The 21,698-nt window shown below is 31.5% G+C and overlaps 1 protein-coding gene across 1 annotated transcript in view; it reads left to right on the top strand.

Moving 5' to 3' along the window:
• Positions 1-17,585: 17,585 nt before the first annotated feature.
• The window catches only part of LOC134231077 (uncharacterized), a 29,277-nt gene continuing 25,164 nt past the window's right edge, over positions 17,586-21,698 (top strand). The window contains exon 1 of the mRNA XM_062712978.1: positions 17,586-17,623. The gene's annotated coding sequence lies outside the window, so the exon portion shown is untranslated. The remainder of the gene's footprint in view (positions 17,624-21,698) is intronic.

Genomic DNA, 21,698 nt, shown 5'->3' on the forward strand with positions numbered 1-21,698 from the left:
GAAAGAAGGACTACAGAATGTTATATACTATATATGTAAGCAGCAACTGTGATGCTGCCAAGGTATAAACCAATGAATGATGTTCTACAACCTCTTTTTAAGACGACCTGCCCGTTTGCAAGGCAAGGGTGGTGAAATTTGATAAAGTAGATTTACATTTCTCCTTTTAAAAAAAATATCACTGACCAAATCAGTGTCTTAAACACAATATTATGGAGATGACAACAGTATTCACCTCAAAAGTCCATAAAAACAATACATACAAATAGGAAGCAGAACAAACCTCTAGAGCCATCATAGGCAAGATCAGGCTCCAAGACCATAAACTGAGAACAGACTTAAGTAAAAATTTTAATCTTTAATATCTTGGGTTTTATTTAATGTATTTGCTTAAAAATGTGCAATGTTGTATAACATTTCAATTCAAAACATATAATCAAAATTTTGTTAAATTATCAAATTTTTTTTCATAAGTTATATTGGTTTGAAATTTTGACTTAAGTCTGTTCTCAGTTTACGGTCTTGGAGCCAGGTGCTATGAAGAAGAAAACATTCCTGAATCAGTGAATGATAAGAGCTTTGTCAAAGGTCTGCTTGATTAATCAATGATACATACGTAGGTTGGGGGGTGCTGGTTTTGAGAAATGACTGAGAAAGGGTATGTATCTATCAATATTTCAAAATTAAATACGCATTACATTATTGGTATCTCATGATTTATCTTCATCGATAGAGGCATGTAAAGTGACCCGAAGGTAAGCTTTTTTGACATATATTCCACGTAATCAACTATTATATAATACTATACAAATCAATTAAACAAATTAAAATTAAGCGAGTATGAGAAAGTAAATATGACATGTACTTTTTAGTAAGTACCTGCATCTCTGGTCAACATTTTGGACAGAATTCTAAGATGATTTTTCGTCAATGACACATGTAGTTGTACCTTTGACCATCATCTCAAATCGAATTGTTGCTTAAATCAATGCAATTACTAAAAACAACACTATGGCCTTACCGTTTAGAGCCTCTTGAAAACCATCAACGTCACCCGGACACTTCTGTTTTCCAGTTATCCGTCTATCCGCCAGGAGTCGACGGAAAATACAGACTTTTCTTCTCTAATGGTGCTTGTTGCCTGTGTCTGCAACAAGCTCAAATAACCACGTTCGACAATTAAGTGTACTCAGGAGGGATGCGGGAGAATCGACCGTATTGTCATGCATTTTGCAAGTCAATCAGCCAATCACAGAACAGGAGACATCGAATTTCTGAAGGGCCAATAAATAAAGTGATCTCAATACGTAATCAATAGAGTTCTACGGTATCGTCTGCAACGGTTATCAATCGCAATCAAGAAAAAGGAGAAATGGTGCGGGAATGATCTTGCTTTATTTGCATTTCAACTTGTTCCATGGATTAGAGATTCATTAGCATTTTTATTTCAAAATCCAACAATGATGAATTGTGTTAAATGTGCCAGTGGTTTGTTGGGAGAGAGAGTGATCTTTATAAGGAACGGATCGATACAGTTATAAACACGACATCGCTTAATGCCAGGAAAAGCCAGTGCTGAGATTATTCCCAGTGCTCAAGTATTGTTACATCAATGTGTTAGGTTTACAAGACGTAGACTTCGTTATCCCATATATTCCAAATTCATTTCTTGACATATGACTTTTTTACCATTTGTAATCATAAACCATTTCTTAACCAATATTAAAACACTTGAAATCCTTTAGGTCGCAAAATAATTTTTTTACCCCTTAATTATTCAAGGCCCAGATTTGTTGGATGCTTCAAACTTTTGTGAATTTGACATTTATTGTCATAAAGGACCTAAGACTACGCTACATATTATGTATCAATTCTATATAAAATAATATGTTAATAAAAAGAAAGATAATCCAATAAATGACCTTTCTCCTTTGTTATTTTTTTTCTCCATGAAAAACAAGATAGTTTTTTAAAAAATATATAATTAATTAATCCTTTAAATTCAATTCTGTCCATATCAATATATAATTGTGTTTTTCTTAATCTTTAAAAACAGTCCTTACAAGAACAATTGTTTCATGCCTCTGAACTGATTCAGTACGCAAAATTGCTAATTCTACGGTTGCTATAATGACCCATGGAATGTAACTTGTTTGACATATCATTAGCTGTTTTTAATACTAATTATATTGTACTCGTATTCGGATCACTACGTTTATCTGAACAATATAGTCGATCGACAAGGGATAGTTGCTCCTGTAAGACACCTGGAATTGTAATGGAATCGATGCCAAATACATGTACTGCCTTTATTTTAACAAAAGGAACTCCGCTCTGCGAAACACTTCTTTAAAAATTGAGGGCAATATGTATAAAACATATTAATCTATATTTTGCCTATTTTGCCTCCATCCGATTCTCTCGATAAACTTAAACTCTGCCCAAACTTAACCTTCGTGCTCTAATTCTCTTTTCAACATGTACGCGGCAACTGTTTAAATTTTACCAAACCTTTAAAGTAAGATGAAATAACGATATAAATCTTGCTTTATGATATCTTTTTTATTCAAAACAACTTTATCATATATAACATTTTTACACACAAGAATCATAGATTTTATTGATCATGCCATTATTCACTTTTTAGTCATGTCAACATTTGAGTGATAACTAATTAAGTCATTCAGTGATCGCGGATAACAGATCAGGTCTGGAGAAGTTGAGTTCAGGTCTTATTAAATTTTCGGAACCTAGTCAGACTAGTTTATCTTGTTTTAAAGTTAATATTGATTCCTAAGAAACAATTCAGTGTTAGAGTACAATAGGTACTCATTTGACGAGAATACCAGACATCAAAGGTTTTGATATTTAAAGTATTTATACATTAATAAATGTTATAGTAAGAATATATTAAGGTAAATATTACGTTTACAAGAAAACCTTTTCGAAAACTACGACCAAAAGGTATACTCTTTTACTCTTTTATCTTCCATTCTTGAGGTTAGGGAGCTATAGGCAGACTCCAGACCATGACTTGAAACAAAGACGAGAACAGTGAATTAATAAATATGATGAAAATGTAGTTCCAAATGCCAATATGCAATAACTTTGTCGACAGGTAAATTGGTGAATTTTTTTTATTATTTACGTACACGAACCCAGGTCCCATCGCAAAAGTCCTCTTTTGTCTGAGAACAGGGAAAATTTTAACATGGAAAGGAGTAACATTTTTCAGTTAAGATGTGTTTGTGAAACACTATGCGTCCGACGGCAACAAAATTCGAAAAAGCTATTTTTAACATATAGGTAACAGTCAAGGTCACAAGGTCATTGACGATTGGTGTCATTTGAAAGAACTTAATTAGCGGAGTACGCATACCAAAAATGAAGTTCCAATCTCTCATGGTATTAAAGTTACAGTGAAGGTTCAAAAAAGCTATATTTAGCATATATGTCACCTTCAAGGTCACAAGGTCATTAACCTTTGTGTTATTTGAAGTAGCCTTATTAGTGGAGTAAGCATACCAAATATAAAAGCTCTATCCTTCATGGTTCAAAAGTTATGGCGAAGGTTAAAGTTTACATACAAAAAACATATTTTTAGCATATAGGTCTCAGTCAAGGTCATAAGATCATTAACCTTTGTGTCATTTGAAAGAGTTTCATTAGTGGAGTATGCATACTAAATTTGAAGGTTCTATCTTTCATGGTTCAAAAGTTATGGCGAAGGTTAAATTTTTCTGTCAAAAAGCTATTTTTAGCATATAGGTCACAGTCAAGGTCACAAGGTCATTGTCCTTTGTGTCATTTGAAAGAACTTAATTTGTGGAGTATGCATACCAAATATGAAGTCTCTATCTTTCATGGTTCAAAGGATATGGCGAAGGTTAAAGTTTGCAGACAAAAAAAACAGACAGACAGACAGGACAAAAAATATACACCTCGGATATATCGATCCGGGTGAATTATAACTATTTTTGTACTCAATGTGCACGTTCCAAACACACGAGCATTACAAACTTCTTATGACATATGATATAAGGTCAAGGAGTATATATAGGTTAACCAACTACCTACGTTATGTTGTTCAATCGGTGGGTATGAGGGTATGATAACTATATGTAGCAGGGAGAGAGAGAGAGCAAAAGAAATTCCAAATAAATTATCAAACTTTGACAAAATTTATACATTACATGCATAGATTGATATTCAATATTAAAAATATATAGAAAACACTTAGAACTTTTCATTTTAAAAATCAAATCCCCAATTGATAGTTTTTCTTGAATCTTTGACCCCACGAGAAATTGCCTTCTTACAACACCATATTTGGTTATATTTGGTTTAAGAAATTTTCAAGGAAATAATGTAACATGTATTCATGACAAGGAGAGATGATTCAGCACACGTTAAAGTTGCTAAGGCGTCTTTAAGCAAGGTAGTGGTTGGCCTCAAAACGAGTTTGCACTCTGCACTTAGCATACATTAGTTGGAAAGCGTGTACCGACAAACAAGACTTGTGCAATGCAGGAAACACTTTCAGCAGTAGGCAAAGGCTACAAATTCATTTATACGAAAAAGCAAAACTTGAAAAGCCTTGTTAAAAAGGAATGACATACGTTTTTAGTATTTAGATTTTATAGAGTATTCAGAGAAAACCAAGCACAGCAAAAGAAACCAAGTCTGGAAACCAGAAACCTGGTTTATGTTGTTTGCTGGAAGTAAAAGACGGAAACAAGGTCTTAAGAATAGAGGTCAAATAGCGAAAGTTCTTAACCCGGAAATTCACTTTAAACTCACAGTTATCAAAAGATGCCCTAACCTTGGGCCTTTATACTAAAGATAACAAAATAGTTCTATTTAATTATTTATATTTATTTGGCGATATAGGCCACGGCTGCATTAAACAAATAAGGGAGCCCGGCATCAATTCTTGCCTTTTTGGCATCCCCACAAATAAACAAATGAGGGAGCCCGGCATCAATTCTTGCCTTTTTGGCATCCCCACAAATGAACAAGCATGAAAGGTGAGCCCTGGGAACAGATGCTGGCCTGCTTGGACAATAATTGCAAAATTCAATCAATTGTGCACCAAGTCATATATTAAGAATATAGGTTAGGCACTACTGGTGAGCCAAATATCCGCTTGGGGATGCGATTTCAGCCGTGACGATTTGGGCAAGTCCTTGCTGTGGGTATGGATTAAGGCTTTATATTATCTGGAAAAGAAAACAGAACAAAACACGAGAAAGCAGCAGATAATTTCCGTTAACATATTACTTTTATTAAGGGGTGTGGTTGGGGGGGGGGGTTGAAATTTTGCAGAAACTTGATTTTGTGCGCTCGACGTCACAGGTTTTGGTGCTTTGGTTCGACTAATAACCCCAAAACCCTGAGAACAGGATGGCACTAAATACAAGTCCAGGACCGGAATGATACCCCCAAAAGCCGCAGTACTAAAAAGCTTAATGGCACTTTGATAAATGGATTTAACCTTAAGTGGTTAAATCACATTAATCTTAAATCGCTGCTTAATCAATAGATGATTTAGTCTGAAAGCTAAGAATGACAGAAACTTAGTTGTCTGAGAAACAACCCAGCAGTCAGTCTTACTCTCTAGGTTGTGAATCATTTTTAGAGCTGAGCAGACATACCATCGTCGGAGTAGTGCAAAAAAGCACATGAGATGAAAAAAATTCAGATATTCAGATATCACAATAAACTGTCTGGATCAAGAGTGTTCAGTTTTAACCCGTTAAGGCTGCATGAAGACAACTCCTAGCAGAATCGACGAGAAAACTGTTACATCGAGTGCGTTCAAATTAAAGAGAAGGGTAAAATTGGAGAGAAGCCTACGAGAACCTTCAAAGAAAACATTATTCTGGGTTCACATTGTATCATAGAGATGGCAATCTAAAGATCTTCATCTAAAGACAAGAGAGCGGTCTACTGACTCACCAACTGGAAGATAGTATAGTTTTGTTTGGAACATCAAATTTGAAAACCAAGCGTGGTAGATTGAAGAAGGCAAATATACATGTATACAAGGCCGATAACGAAGTTACAAACATTGGATGCTATTGCATAAATTTAAATCGGCAGATCACCATAGTTTGCGAGTGATTAGAAACAGTGGATTAATAATGCATATTAGGATGTTGACACACTGAATTGTCTTTAACCAGGAGGTATTGTGAATCAAAAAATAAGATGAACAATTTCAATACAATACTGAATAATATGCTTTCAACTCCTTGGTTAAGGTTCTTTGACAATGTAATCCCAATTTTTCCCAAGGTTTTTATGAAAAGAAAATACATTAATTATACTAGATGCTGACGAATAACAGAAATACTTGTACTGACGTGTTTGCTTCTAAAACTTTCTTTCATTTAAATATAATTCATAAAAGCCAATATTTGCACTACCATTTGCTCAGCAAATTTTGCCTAATAAGGTGGCGATTTAACACCCCATAACATATTTTACATTGTGTAATCATATTGTTTTTTTCTAGTCCCTTCAATGTACTAGCCCAAGTATTTTTTACTTATACATATACATTTTTATGTTGTACATGATTTATTTAGCAGATGCGTAATATGTTCGTGCAATCTTGTCTTTTTTTAATAGGACTGTTAGTCTAGTTGCATGCTTGTTTTTTGTTTTAGCAAATTGTTTATTTTATGCAACAAACTATCATGTGTATTGCTATTTGTTTATTGTCATTTATGTTCAATGAATGACCTATTTTATCTTTATTGAGGAGTTGTTCTAATTTTAACTTTGAGTGGTTGGCAGATAGACACAAATATAATTCATAAAGCGTTTGTTTTACACAGGGATGGGGTCAATTACTTTAAAAAGTAATTAATTAAATTACAATTACTAAGACGTTTTCTTCAATTAAATTACAATCAAATTACAGGCTTTCTAAGATATGTAATTAATTAAATTACAATTACTTTGCAAAAGTAATTAATTAAATTACAAATTACATTTTTATTTTTTTTTTAATTTTTTTAATCCTTGTCAATAAATATACAGAACTATATTCTTTGTATATATTAAGCTCAGCCTCTGCACCAACAATACAAGAAAAATTATATGGGCATTGTGTATCTCTGTGGTTTAATTTTATTATAATAACCTTTATTTACAAAACATCAGTTTGATGCAGTTCCTTTCACACAAAACCTACATGAACAAAAATTGCATGGCTTATGATATTTGATAAAAGGGGGTATCGTAATAGATTAAAATGAGTCGCAACTGTAACCCCTCAAGTTAAACATTTCTGAACCTGAACATCCTAAATTGCTATTTAAGTTGAACATTTTTACTTCATAGGTAATACTTGTACAAAACATACTATAGCTTTTTCAGTTACAAAATTCATTCATTAAATTCTTTTCAGATGTTAAAATAATTATCAATTTGAAAGTTTTTCTTTTCTACAGTTAGCGGAGCATTTTAAATTGAAATAATTATCTTTTTTGGCTTTGTCTTCTAAATCATGGAATGAATATCTCCTTGGAGGAATTTTGTTTTGATTGCAATTTATAGCTGTGATTTGGAGGGCAATTATTTCTTCACAATCAAGAGAGAACTTAATTATGACACACACATTCTTTTTCTTTATTATTCCGTAGGGTTGTCATCTATCCTTAATTTGTTCATTGTATATAAATGATTTTGAAATTAAGTTCATAAAAAAAACGGCAATGTTCCCCTTGAACTGCAAGAATTGAATCTTTTTACCTTGATGTATGCAGATGACATGGTCTGTTTTGCTGAATCTGTACAAGAACTACTGTAACAACAAATGTTAAATACTTTGTATGATTATGCTTTGAAATGGAACCTGACCATTAATGTTGATAAAACTAAAATTGTTGTTTTTAGAAATAGGGGGAAAGTGAATGATAATGAAATGTGGCATATAATGAGCAAATAGTAGTTGTAGACAAATTTATGTATCTCAGTGTTCTATTGAACTACAATGGAAATTTTAACGTCACTCAAAAACAATTGGCCTGTCAAGGTAGAAAAACAATGTTCTGTCTAAAATCTAAGGTTAGTCAATTGAGTTTAAATACTGAAACTATGTTCTCACATTTTGATACATATGTCAGTAGCATACTGAACTATGGCTGTGAAGTTTTGGGAAACCACAATGCATGTGATATTGAGAAGATACATTTAGAATTCATTAAGATTTTTTTATGCTAGAAAATACACAAATACGTCTATGATATATTTCGAAACAGGTAGACTGCCTATGAAGACTATAAGACTATTCCGAATTTTGGTTCAAAATATTACAAAGTAAGAACTGTATTTTGAGATCATGTTATCATGTGTTTATGAGAAACTGTTAGAGGAAATTGAACAACCAATGAACAAGATCACGAACTGGGCTTCTAATATTACAGATAAATTATTCGAAATTGGTCTAGGATATATGTGGATTGACCAAGAAAGAATTAGTTTCAGCAACTATTTCTCAATTATAAAGCAAAGAATTATTGACAAATATGTACAAAATATCCTTGCTGATATCAATAGTTCATCTAGATGTATGTTATTTAAGTACATTATTGACCACTTCTCACTGCAATATTATTTGGTAAAACCTATTCCTTCCATTTATAAAAAGCAAATTAGCATGATAAGACTGTCATCACATAATTTAGCTATTGAAAGTGGACGCCATAGAAATATCTTGCGCGAAAACCGAATATGTGAAGATAGTAGTTCTGAAATTGAAGACGAATTGCATTTTGTTTTAAAGTGTCCACGATACAAGGGTTTACGAGTATATTAAAAAATTCTACTGGGAAAAACCATCTATGTTTAAATTCATACAGTTGTTATGTGCACATAATGTTAAAGACCTTTGTAATTTGGGAAGGTTTTTGTACCATGCTTTTAATTTACGTAATGAATGTCATACTGCCTTATAAACAAATTTTTAAAAAAAATTGTTTGTACATTCTCCATCATCATGATACTGATTGTAAAATTATTATGCTGACTGTTAAAAAAAAACCTGCGCTATGCTTTACTGTCAACATGTTATAAATTTATATTGTATACAATAAGATGTATGTCTTACGTAAGAAAGTGATTTGTATTATTGATCAAACAAGAAAAATTGAAATATTATAAATGTGTCTTTCATAACGAATAGACCTAAGAAGGGTGGTTCAAAATTTAGATAAATCTATAACCAAAAAAAAATTACATTATGATAAGAAAGAAACTAGATTATTATTATCAAACCAATCATTTATTAGCTTGTCAACATGAACTTAAAATTTTTTTCACAATTGAAGGACTGTTTAGCAATAAAGTAAAAGACAGTAAAATGGGGAGGTTATGGTGAAAATATATGATCATGGATGTGTACTGTATAAAATAATTGAATGTAATTGAAAAAGTACTTGAAAATACATGGAATTTTTTCAGTGTCATTTATTAAATTACAATTACAAGTAATTGAAAAAATGTTCAATTACAAATTACTTCCAACTACGTTTAAAAAATGTAATTAATTACAGTGAATTACAATTGCTTTTTCAATTACCCCAACCCTGGTTTTATAACCCCAAACCCTTCCGCGAGGATAACTAAAATTCAAAGCCTAAATATACATCTACAAAAAAAAAAAAAAAAAAAAAACAGATTTCCTCCCGAATATAACTTGGCAAATATAAAAGATATGAAGATAACCCAGCCGAAAATATCCAATAGAAACATCTTATTGGAATTATGAATGTCGTAAAAATCTTTTCACCTTCCGATAGGATAGTGATTCGAGGAAAATAATGATAATTCTCCCCAAAAAACTCAATTCATATGTTTTAAAAGCTGGAATAAATAAAACTTAACGGTGAGAAATTTGACAGATTTGATGTTACTATTTTCTCAAAATTTCTGTTTAATTCCATGACTCATATGTTGCTTAAGCATTTCATACGATTTCTTTTTAATCACTTTTTTTATGGAAGTTATTGAAACATCGGATTTCTAGACGTGTCTGATTGACACACCCTTACACTTTCATAAATGTTAACTTTATTTTTCCTTAAGAAAACTAGCAATTTTGTTGTTTGATAATGAAAAATATTAAATTTATATTACAGAAAATTTAGAGGAGAAATATGCAAAAGCAAACCCATTTTGTAGTGATGTTAGCTGCAGTAATGTAGCTCTCCGAAAAAAAAATATTATGAAAGATCGGAGAGCTACAGTGCCACCCTTTGAAAAAAAACTGCATATTTATTGCGCACAGAAAAGTGCCCACAGTTCTGGATTAATTCTTCCAAATTCTTACATCAATTTCAAAAAATGCTTACTCCAGTATCAAGTACTCTCGTAGTTTACATCTGTACGAAGCGCGTTAGTCCAAATTATCTTGCAAACCAAAGTGGCAGTATAAATTGGCGAAATTTTCGATGATCTCAATTTCAAGGGCAGGAGGGCTATTAAAACAATTATAAGGAATGTATTGTTATGGAAACAGTGAAAAACTAAAGGTATTGTGAGCAATTAGATCACTGAATGATAACCCTCGCCTCCCATATGAGTATAATTGCAGTGTCCATGTTTAGTGTGGTAAACCAAAAAAAATGTGTCGAATCAAAAACGTAAAATAGGAGGTGCACAATGGCAATATGTAATACAGATTCTGTGTTAGTTCATGAAATTTCATTCAGTGGTATGAGGAGTTGCGGATAAGAGATGGGTATCCCAAAGCGTAACAGACGGACGGACATTACGATTACTATAAATTATACCCTCCCGCTTTTCAAGCGGTAAGCCATATTTTGAGATGATAGTATTAAAAACATGGATACAAAAAATCGAGAAACAGCGCACTTTTTGTGCGAAATAAATATACAGTTTTTAATGTGTTGAGCTGTAGCTCTCCGATCTGTCAATATATATTTTTCGGAGACCTACAATTCTACAGCTATAGTAATGTCAGGCCGTGCGCAATTTTGTTTACAATTGAATGTTCAAAAAATTGAATGCATCCCTGAAACGTACTCAGTTTTTGTAAACAGGTCACGACCTCTGTTCTTGTTAATGTTTATGTTTCATCGGGTGTGTTCAAGTGTTAAACTCCACTGAGCACGGACTGACAAAGCCTATTTTTAATATTTTTCATCAATACACAACAAAATAAGGGGACTTATTTTAAGCATTAAGGATGAAGTTAAAGATTGTGAAGGTGCAAGGTATTGTCAATTAAACGTGTCGAGAAATTCAGAGTTTAAAAAAACTTCCACAAAAAATAAGATTTTTAATTATTATATTTTCGTATGAAATTCTACATAAAGCAACATATAAGAAAATTTGAGAAAATATTAAGATCGAATCTGTGTCTAAGTTTTAAAATACGTTATTCAGATTTTTTTTAACAATTGACAAATTAACTTATTCATTTTTTAATCTTTGAATTTGTTACTTGTTGAACTTATTTTCTTAATATATTAAGTGTTGTATTTGATACACAAGTATCAAATACACTATAAAACCTACCATGATATATACTATCAGGTCTACAAAGCAACTAAAGATACTTGTAGCACCATTTCGACTAACAGCTAGGAGGAAACGAATGATAACTCTAATATCAGCGGAAGTAGCCTTTCAGCTAGAGTCTGTCCGTGCATTAATTTTGCAGATTTGCGCCACTTGGGTGTTCGTGTTTCCCACGACAGACCTTTATCTGGTACGTGACATTGCCTTTATCAGTTAAAATAATTTCCTATGGGTACATGTGTATTTGGTAAAATTATTCTATGATAGTTTTACCGTATACTTTATAAGATTTAATGTAAATTAAGTTTTAAAATACATGTCTAACATGTACGACACAAGAAAATATTTTTTCCACATATTCCTCTGCTGATTCGAAGTTGCCCGTCAACAAAAAAATTAGAGGAAATGTTTACAAAGGTAATTTGAAAATTAAACGTATTATGAATGAGTAAAGTTTTTAAAATCTTTTTTTTAACCTACAGAAATGGTAGTCTGTTGTTTAAATTACCTCCCTTTGCAATCAGATGTTTATAGTTTGTTTGCATTATATCACACTGAAAGGCAAGTAAATTATTTAATATGTACATAATTATTACTTAGTATTATATTTCTAATTAAAGTTAAGTAAGTTATATTGATGTTTGTAGCAACGGTACCATATAACACTTAATACTGTTCAAATGTTTATTTTTCAATAATGATTACTGATATTTTAAAATAAATTTCATTATAGTTATACTATGAAAATGTAGTTCAGTATATTGTAATATATAGTGAAGTAATATTTGATTTTTGTATAGGGAAGTCATTGTATCTTGGATCGACAGAGTGTGTCACTACCATATATGTTTAAAAGGTATTTATTTTATTAATATTCATGCTTTGCACAAATTAATCATTTTAAGAAAAAGTAGATTTTTCATAATATATCATTATTTGCCACTTTCTCTTGTTCATAAAAATATATTATAAAAGTTATTCTCTCAATCTATTGAAACGGTTAAGATTTATCTCCCTTGTGCTTTATAGTATAATCAAGAAATAATTGTAAATTATGTAATTAACCGCTTTTTTGATTAATTGACTTTACAAAGCGCTGGCCCTTACCGTTCAAAAGTTATAGCCAAGGTTGAAGTTTTTTCATAGGTACGGAAATCTCCAAGGTCAAGGTCAAAAGGTTAAGGTTGTTGGTATCCAATGAAAGTTTTTTTCCACAAATAATACATAAGCTTAGTATAAATGTCCTGATATCTATTGTTCAGAAGATATGGCCAAAGTAAAAGTTCAAATTTTTCGTGTTAAAGTGATTCAAACTCCAAGGTCAAGGTCAAAAGGTCAAATTTGGTGGTACCAAAAAAAAGGTCTTGTCACAAGGAATACACTTGTGAAATATGAATGTCATAGTTTCACTAAATCAAAAGTTATAGGCAAGATTAAAGTTTTTACGGACAAACAGACAGAGAGACAGACAGACAGACAGACGGACACGAGAAAAACTATATACCCCCGAAACTTCGTTTACGGGGGCATAGTAAAAAAGAGATTGACACGATTCCTGGTTGTGAGCAGTTGGTACAGTGAACAAAAAATTGTCAAAAAATATTGAAGCAAAGGTAATGCAGGCCACACTCAGTAAGATTCGAGTAAAATTAAAAGAATGTTTCTTCCAAAGAAAAACTTGAAAAGACCTTTTGAGTGACCGTTCCGGTGGACGGACGTGTTTTTCAGGGGCTCCGCAAAAAACCTATGTGATTAACTTGACGAGGCTTTATACCTTTGGAATTTTTGTTTAATAGTTAGCAACAAACTTGTTTGCATATTAAGTGGAATGTATTACCAAAAGATTTGGTGGTGATGAGGAGAAAATGGGAGAAAAGTCGAAGAAGCGAAAAACCCAGAGTAATGGAAGTGAAAGTGAGGTTAAAAGTGCTCAGCAGGGCCCGCAGGAATCACTCAGCGAGGCCATAGGACAGGCCGAGAGAGTGTTATATGGAGAAAATAATGATCATAATGACGATGCATGTACTCGAGTACATCTTACTGTAAATTTTGTTTTGAGGATTTGAAGCAATAGATTCAAGGTTCATTATCTGTTTGAATTTCAAACAAACGTGGATAACATTCTTACACGCTGTCGTTTTTACTCATTTTTCAAAACCTATGGTGACCTTCGAGTACTTAGCTTTTTTACTGTCAAACATTTCTTTAAAACAGTGTGAACTACTCCCGAAATGATGTCTATCAAATTTGCTATGTGTCTTAAATTCATCCATACATCAGTGATTATTTGTTGAAATTTGGCAAACAGTACATTATTTGCTATAATTTTTGTTGGCAAGGACGTTACCCGTTTTTGATGCCCATTATATAATTTTTATCATTGAAATCCATCTGCTCATTTGTCCTTAAAACAGAAATTGGTTGCAGTAAAATTTACATATTCCAGTGAATATTTCTTTGGAATTCTTGACAAGTTTTACAGCAGCTTAAATGAAGTGTTTACTTTTACTCTAGTTCACCGATTCTTTAAAATTCATTTGTAATGCAGTGTCTCGAATAGCCCTTGTTTTCAAGCTTCACACGATGGAACTTTGTGATGAAAAGTGGTCACAAAAATTCATTAAGATCCAATAAAGTGAAAAAATCAAGCTGAATGTCATATGATATCTGTACTGTATGTCATACAGTTCAGGGCATTATTTATTGAACACCCCTCGAATACAGTGTACTTCATGGAAATAAAGAAACAGAATATTGATGGAGAAGGATATGGAGATAACGAACAGTATTCAATATCGAAGTCCATAAAACAAATTGAATACAAAATAGGAGCAGAGCAAACACGGACCCCCGAAACATCAGAGGTACGATCAGGTGCCATAGAGTTATTTTTTCTAATGGTAAAATTTATTTTTTTACTCTGATGGATAACCTCCCGTAGGCATGGTAGGTCACACATTCTACTTTTGACGAGGTATGGTAAGCATATGATTATTAATATTCTAATTTCTACTAAACAAACAATAAAATTTCATTTCCTATTTAGTCCCGAATGCAGAAAGGAAAGTAAAAATGAACATTTGATCTCTGAATTCTTCAAATCATTTTTAGCCGGGCTTATTGCTCAAAGAGCAATTGCCGGCTTATGTGATCCTGTTCAAGGCAGGATGTTGACCCCATAGTCGCCATTTTAAAGTTACGCGCAAAAATATAGTTCTTACTCTCAACCGCTTTTGAGATAATACAAACGCTAAATAAAGCAACAAAAATAAAACGAAGTTTTATCTATATAAAATAAACATTAGAAGTAATGACTTTGAAAACTTCATAAGTCAAAGAACATAGTTCATTAGCGTAAGGATTTTTGATAATCAGTGTTACCTTAGTTCTCTACACATACGAGGTAAAGCAGGAGAGGGGACCAGACTGGCCTGTTTGTTTACATTCAGCTGCGGTACCAGATTAATTCTGATTCTGACAAAATCGGACCGTGGTATTAGGATTGAAAAACTCACTGTCAGTGTCTTATCATTTATATTGATAGTTTTAAAATAATTTTTTCATCAGAATATAGACGTGATTCATGTAAGAAATCCATTCTACTCTGTAAATGAGCCCGGCTCTCTGTACTTCTGAGTACTTTGATTTAGGAAGAAATGCCGTTACTTGTGGATACATTTGACAACTCACGTAGAATTTTCGAGAATTTTAAGTGTAAAAAGTGTAAAATCATCTAGTAAAACATCATTGCCCAAATTTGTAAGATGTACTTCATCAACTCGAAATATAAATATTTTTTCTAACAAGTTGTATTTGGATGTAATTGTTTTAATTTATAATATTTTCGTTTTCAAATTCTGAATTCTAATATATTTTTGTAAATACATTATTTTAAATATCCTTCCAAGTTTACCTTCTTCAAGTAAGTTTTGGTAGTGAGTCTTTAATAGTAAGTTTACATTTTGGAAATTCTTTCATAATTGTAGTTAAGTCTCTTTCAATAATTGGAAAAAATCTTTTTGACCAAGCACATTTGATGCCATTTGACCTCAAATGAATTATAATACAACCTGAATCTTGAAAAGGAAATTTTGATTGCAAAAAATGGATAGTTTCTAATAATTGTTCCCATTTCATTCCTCTAATTTTCTTCCCCCAAAATCCAAGTTTGTTTATCTTTAGGAAATTCTTAATTTCTTGTATATGTATTTTAAAAAGTACTTATGTCCATTTAGTTTATTCAGCCCAGTACACAATAGAAGACCCTACAACTAAGACAGTATATTTTTTGAACATTTTAAAAAGAAGGTCTGGTTGGTTTGTCACACCCGTAAGAATACTAGTACTTTTGTCTAGTAATTTTCCAGTGAAGCAGTGACTGACTGCCCCCCCCCCCCCCCCCCCCCATGTAATAAACTATTCTACATGAACGACTCTTAGGAATTTATGATTGGTAGTTTCCACCGAAAATGCTTGGTTGTGCCCACAATATTCTGGAATTTTTTGACCAAACAAAATTTGATTAACCCAACTCAATAATTTTTTTGCATACAAAGAAGGCAATGTTGTGTGTTATGTGGTATGTAGTTCATGTAGTAGTTTTGTAAAATCAACATTAAACACATCGTTTTCACTTTAAATTAAAGAAGAATATTTCTTAAATAAGGTCCCTTCTCGGGTTTTTGAGAGATTTACCAGAAAATTAATGAAGCTATGCAATAATTTGATTTTTGAAATAATTGAAATATTAAAGCCGCTTAATCCGAAACAGGCACATATTATCTTACACAATAAAAGTACGTCATTACTTACAGTGTAGGAAATATATAAAAAATAAATTTTAAGATTGATTTAATAGTTTATTAAAACAATCCTTACAAGGAAAACATAAATCAAAAACCTTATTGACAAACAGAAGTTCCTCGACGGGAATTTAAGATCTCGCTGTCGTGATCATTGTCAATGTCGTGATGTCACCTTTAAAAAAATAATTTATCGGTTATATCTAAGTATGAAGAACAAACCTGAGTATTTTTTTTTATTAGTAGAAGCCTAAGTCATAATATATCTTTTAAAAAATAAGAAATTAATTGAATATAATCCACAGTAATTTTTATATTAAATTGCCCATTTAAGAGAATAAAGGGAAATAAGATATTTTTAAGGATATTTTTTAAAGAATAAAGGGAAATCAGATATTTATAAAGATGTTTTCAAGGAAGTATAGCTACAAAGGCTAAAATATTGTATATGTACAGGTATAAGTACTTTGTGGTGAAAAAGAAATGCTCGGGATGTTCTTCATAATGAGATATAAGCGATAAATTTAATTTTTCAAAGTTGATTTCACGCCATTGCAAATAACGATATCGTCATAGGATTATTTTTTGTGTGACCCAACAAATATTATTTTTTTTAACTTCTGAATTTTGGTATCTTTTAAAATAAAAAGACTGGGGATGTAATTTATGGACAATTATTTTCAAGAAAAAAACGAATAATATTTTTTCGCGATTAGAATCGGACTAAGCGGCTTAAAAGAGGAATATCATATTTTGCTAGAATTTTCAGTAAGTGTCCTATGCGTTCGTCTGTAGAAAAAACAGCACTATTTTGGGTCTCAATCTACACTGAAAACTAACGCATTTGTCTGCTCAGCAGCTTATAATATCAGTGTTTAGATTTATCATGGAAATTTATTTTAATTTAATGACGACAAGGCGCTGTAAAGGTTCACAAAAGCCTTTATTTTTAACCTAAAAAACGCCCCTAGACCACCTGTATTTTCGGATCGCCCCATCCCAATTTAAATCCTCTATCCACCCTTGAATACATTAGATACACTAGTCAAAGCTTTGGTAACTTTATTCATTAAATGTTTCAAAAGTTTAAGAGTCCTTAGCGATGTTTGTAATATCAGTTAAAAAAGCAGATTTAGATATTACAAGTTTACGCATTATTTTTAGTGCCTATTGCGCTCCATATACTTAAGATCAGTCGTTCACTCAACCGAAAATATCCAATAGAAACGCTAGAAACGCGTAGAATAGAATTATGAATTTCCTGTCAGGTAACCTTATTTGATCAATTTAAAATCTTTTCACCTTCCGATAGGATAAGAATTTTAGGAAAATAATGATAAGTTTCCCAAAACACTCAATGCATGTGTTTTAAGAGCTGGAATTTTAAAAAAAAACTTATCAGCGGGAAATTTACTTTCGATTCGTTAATTTTTTGTTTTAAACATTATTCTGAAATTCAGAAAATACAGAATACAATTGACAAATTAACTCATTCATTTTTAAACTTTGAATTTTTTACTTGGTGAACTGAATTTTTCTTAAAATTCTAAGTAACAAACCGAAAGTAGATCAATTTTGCTAATTGAAGCAAAAACAGGTGAAGAAAAGGAACAGTATATATAGTAATATTTAAATGTTTTCGGGACAAAACGTTCCAAACTATAAATTATGACATCAACAGCATGCGCTGGCTTTTTTATTTAACTGTTAAAGTGTCGTTTGGTAAACTTGGCTATTGTCTAAACATTTTATTTGTAACTCTCGTCGACTCGCAATTGGTAATGAGTTTCAAATAAGAATTGCCAAACATTTATTATCAGGTTGGAACCTGTGTAAAGTTTGATATCATGGCTACTTTTTGTGGTATCCAGAAGGGTACACCAAACAAATATTTTACAATATAAATGAAATAGAGGCATTAATATTTTCCTCAATATATCCCTTCGTAGAAGTTGAATATTTTAGTTATTTCAAAATGAAAAAAAAAACGTGTTATATAATAGATTTTGGTTTGTAAAATATGTGCTTAGAAGTATCAATATTATCTTTCCCCAACTTGAAAATAAACAAATATATCCCTTCGTAGAAGTTGAATATTTTAGTTATTTCAAAATGAAAAAAACGTGTTATATATTAGATTTTGTTTGTAAAATATGTGCTTAGAAGTATCAATATTATCTTTCCCCCAACTTGAAAATAAACAAATATATTTTTGTTTTATTCTGCGTTTTACCCTACTTTTAGTTTCCAATTTATCCAATTTTATGTTTCCAGAACATAAAGTTTTAAAAATTAGCGAAATAATGGAAAATGGCATCACTGTATTTTTATCTGGCTCAAGTGAGCATTTCTGATCAAAATTTATTCGTTGTCTGTCGTCTTATCCGTCATAAACTTTTTAGATTTTCATCTTCTAATCAAGAACCAGAGGGTCAATTTCAACCGAACTTGCCACAAAGTATCTTTGGGTAAAGGGGATTCAAATTTGGTCATATAAAGGGCCACGTCTTCTTCTAAGGGGAGGGTATTAAAATTTAATGAAAATTTAATGGCATCATTTAGAAATCATCTTTTCAAGAACCACTGTGCTTGAACATATAAAACTTTATGTGGAATCATTGAGAGGAAGGCTAGTGTAGATTCAAGTTTGTTCAAATCATGACCCTGGTAGTAGGGCCTTAATGGGCGATCAAACTTTTACATAGGAATATAAAGGAATTCATAGATAAAATGTTTTGAAAAATCTTTTTCTGAAGAACAGCAAACTCATAATTAGTCATATTTGTATGGAAGCATCCCCAGGCAGTGTCGAGTTAAATTTGTTCAAATCATGACCCCGGAGATAGGGTCAAACAGGGGCAATAATGGATGTTCAAAGTTTACATAGGAATCATAGGAAAAATCTTTTTAAAATGTTATTTTCAAGAACATAATTGGTCATATGTACATGGAAGCATCCTTTGGTAGTGTAAATTCTATAGTTAGTTTAAATCAAGACCGGAACACTTTAAAAAAGTTTTACTTAGTAGTCATTTTTTATTTGAAATAACAAAGATAAGTAAAAGATAATTACTAAGCATTTACTTAAAATTTTAAATCAATTACTAAAATATATGTCAATTACTAAATTCAAATGTTTTACTTGATTTTTGTGTTTTAAAGAATTGTTTTACTTAAACACTAACAAGTTTTACTGAGTAATTTATATTTACTTAAATTTGTGTATATAAGTAATAACATTACTTGGCCTTTACTTAGATTTTACCACTATTTACTACATAAATAATATTTTTTTGGCCCCGTAAACGAAGTTTTGGGGGTATATAGTTTTTGTCGTGTCCGTCTGTCTGTCTAACTGTCTGTCTGTCTCTCTGTTTGTCCGCAAAAAATTTAACCTTGCCCATAACTTTTGATTTAGCGGAGCTATGACTTGTGTAATTCACATGTCCATTTCTTTTGACAAGACCTTTCTTTGAGTATCGCCAAATTTGAACTTTTGACGTTGACCTTGGAATATGACCCACTTTTACAAATTCCAACCTCTTTCTTTAGCCATATCTTTTTAATAGTAAATACCAGGACTTTAATACTTCACATATATATTCTTTGTTGAAAGACCTTTCATTGGATACCAACAACCATGACCATTTGACTTTGACCTTGGAGATTTCATCCTTGTGAAAAAACTTTAACCTTGGCCATTACTTTTGAACGATAAGGTATAGGGCTTTCATACTTACATATATGTAATTCCTGTGAGAAGACCAGTCACTAGATTCCAAGAACTTTGACCCTTTGACATTGACCTTGGAGTTTGACCCACTTTTAAAAAGCAAACCTTAACTTTAACTTTAAAAGGGTTAGGGTTAGTGCATTCATACTTTACAAATTTTATTCTTGTGACAAGACATATTTTTTGGGTACCACCAAATCTGACCCTTTGTCCTTGACCTTGGAGTTTGATCTACATTTCAAAATTGATAACCTTGACCATAACTTCTGAAGGGTTGGGGCTAGTGCTTTCATATTACAGATATGTATTTTTTTGTGGCAGGACCTTTCGTTAGATACCAATAACATTGACCATTTGACCTTGACCGTTGAGATATCAAGAAAAACCAATATATGGAATTTGCATATAAGAAAAGTTTAACCTTTGGTATGTTGCCATACGGGGGCATCAGTGTTTCACGAACACATCTTGTTTAAATAGTATTTAATTTATTTACTTAAAACAATAATTTATTAACTGAGTCAAGGAGAATTCAGAGCAGTTTCAATACAAATAATTACTTAAAAATGGTAGTCTAATCACTATCAGGATTGAATTCTTGAAATGTAATATATAATCTTGGCTTCCATATTGTCTGTGAGGAGGAGTCATCTTTCTCCTAAATATTTCTTCATGTAAAAAAAAAATCATTCTAATTAAAATGCTGTATTAAGTACTTGAAACTTTAAACCATTTTTAAAATGGTCCTTAAAAAGATACAACTTATTCAATTTATAAGGCTTTTGATGTTGGAATTAATGTTTTATTGTTAAATATAATAAAACAATTACAAAGAAATTGGCAAAAGAAATAGAGAGTATTGTTACCATTCCATGTAGATTTCAGCTAATTGACTACTCAGAAAGCTCAATTAGACATTGTGATCAAGAAAACTGTGATTAGTCTTACATTTTGTACTTTCATAGTTACATGTATCTCCTTTATCAGAGGGTCGATACCTTGCAGTTTTTCTTGAAAATAATGTCGATTTTAGTAAATATGATAAGTATTTCATTTGCTTAGCATTCCCTTAAGTAATAATATTCTAGATTTTAATTAATTTCAGAATTACATTTACTTAGTAATAATTCATAAAATCTAGTAAATAGAAAGCATATTATCTCTAAATTAAGTAATGATAATTTACTAAAAATGAGTAGTTCATTAAGTAATATAATTCCTATTAAGTATTGATACTTAGTAAATCATTTTATAAGTAAAAGAATTCATCCTTATTACTAATTATGTTTACAATTACTAACCATGATAGTCATTTACTTGCTATTCTGAATAAATGGATTACTAATAATTACTAGTTTTTCTTAATCTAATATCTTATTTTAAAAACAACTAGTAAAACTTTTTTTAGAGTGAAGGGGGTGGGTAGGGCACAATTGGCGATGACAGTTTAACATAGGGATGCATAGAAAAAAATCTCTTAAATCTACAAGGTTGTGATTGGTCATATTTATACTTTTCAATACTAAACTTATTATTTTCCTGCTTTTTCCTATAGCAAAGTGCTCAGGTGACGATGCAGCCCTGGTCCTCTTTTTGAATTTGTGATAGTT

Source organism: Saccostrea cucullata, unplaced genomic scaffold, assembly GCF_032062105.1.
Source record: "Saccostrea cucullata isolate Sc308-1 unplaced genomic scaffold, CSIRO_AGI_Scuc_v1 ctg109, whole genome shotgun sequence".
Lineage (NCBI taxonomy): Eukaryota > Metazoa > Mollusca > Bivalvia > Ostreida > Ostreidae > Saccostrea > Saccostrea cuccullata.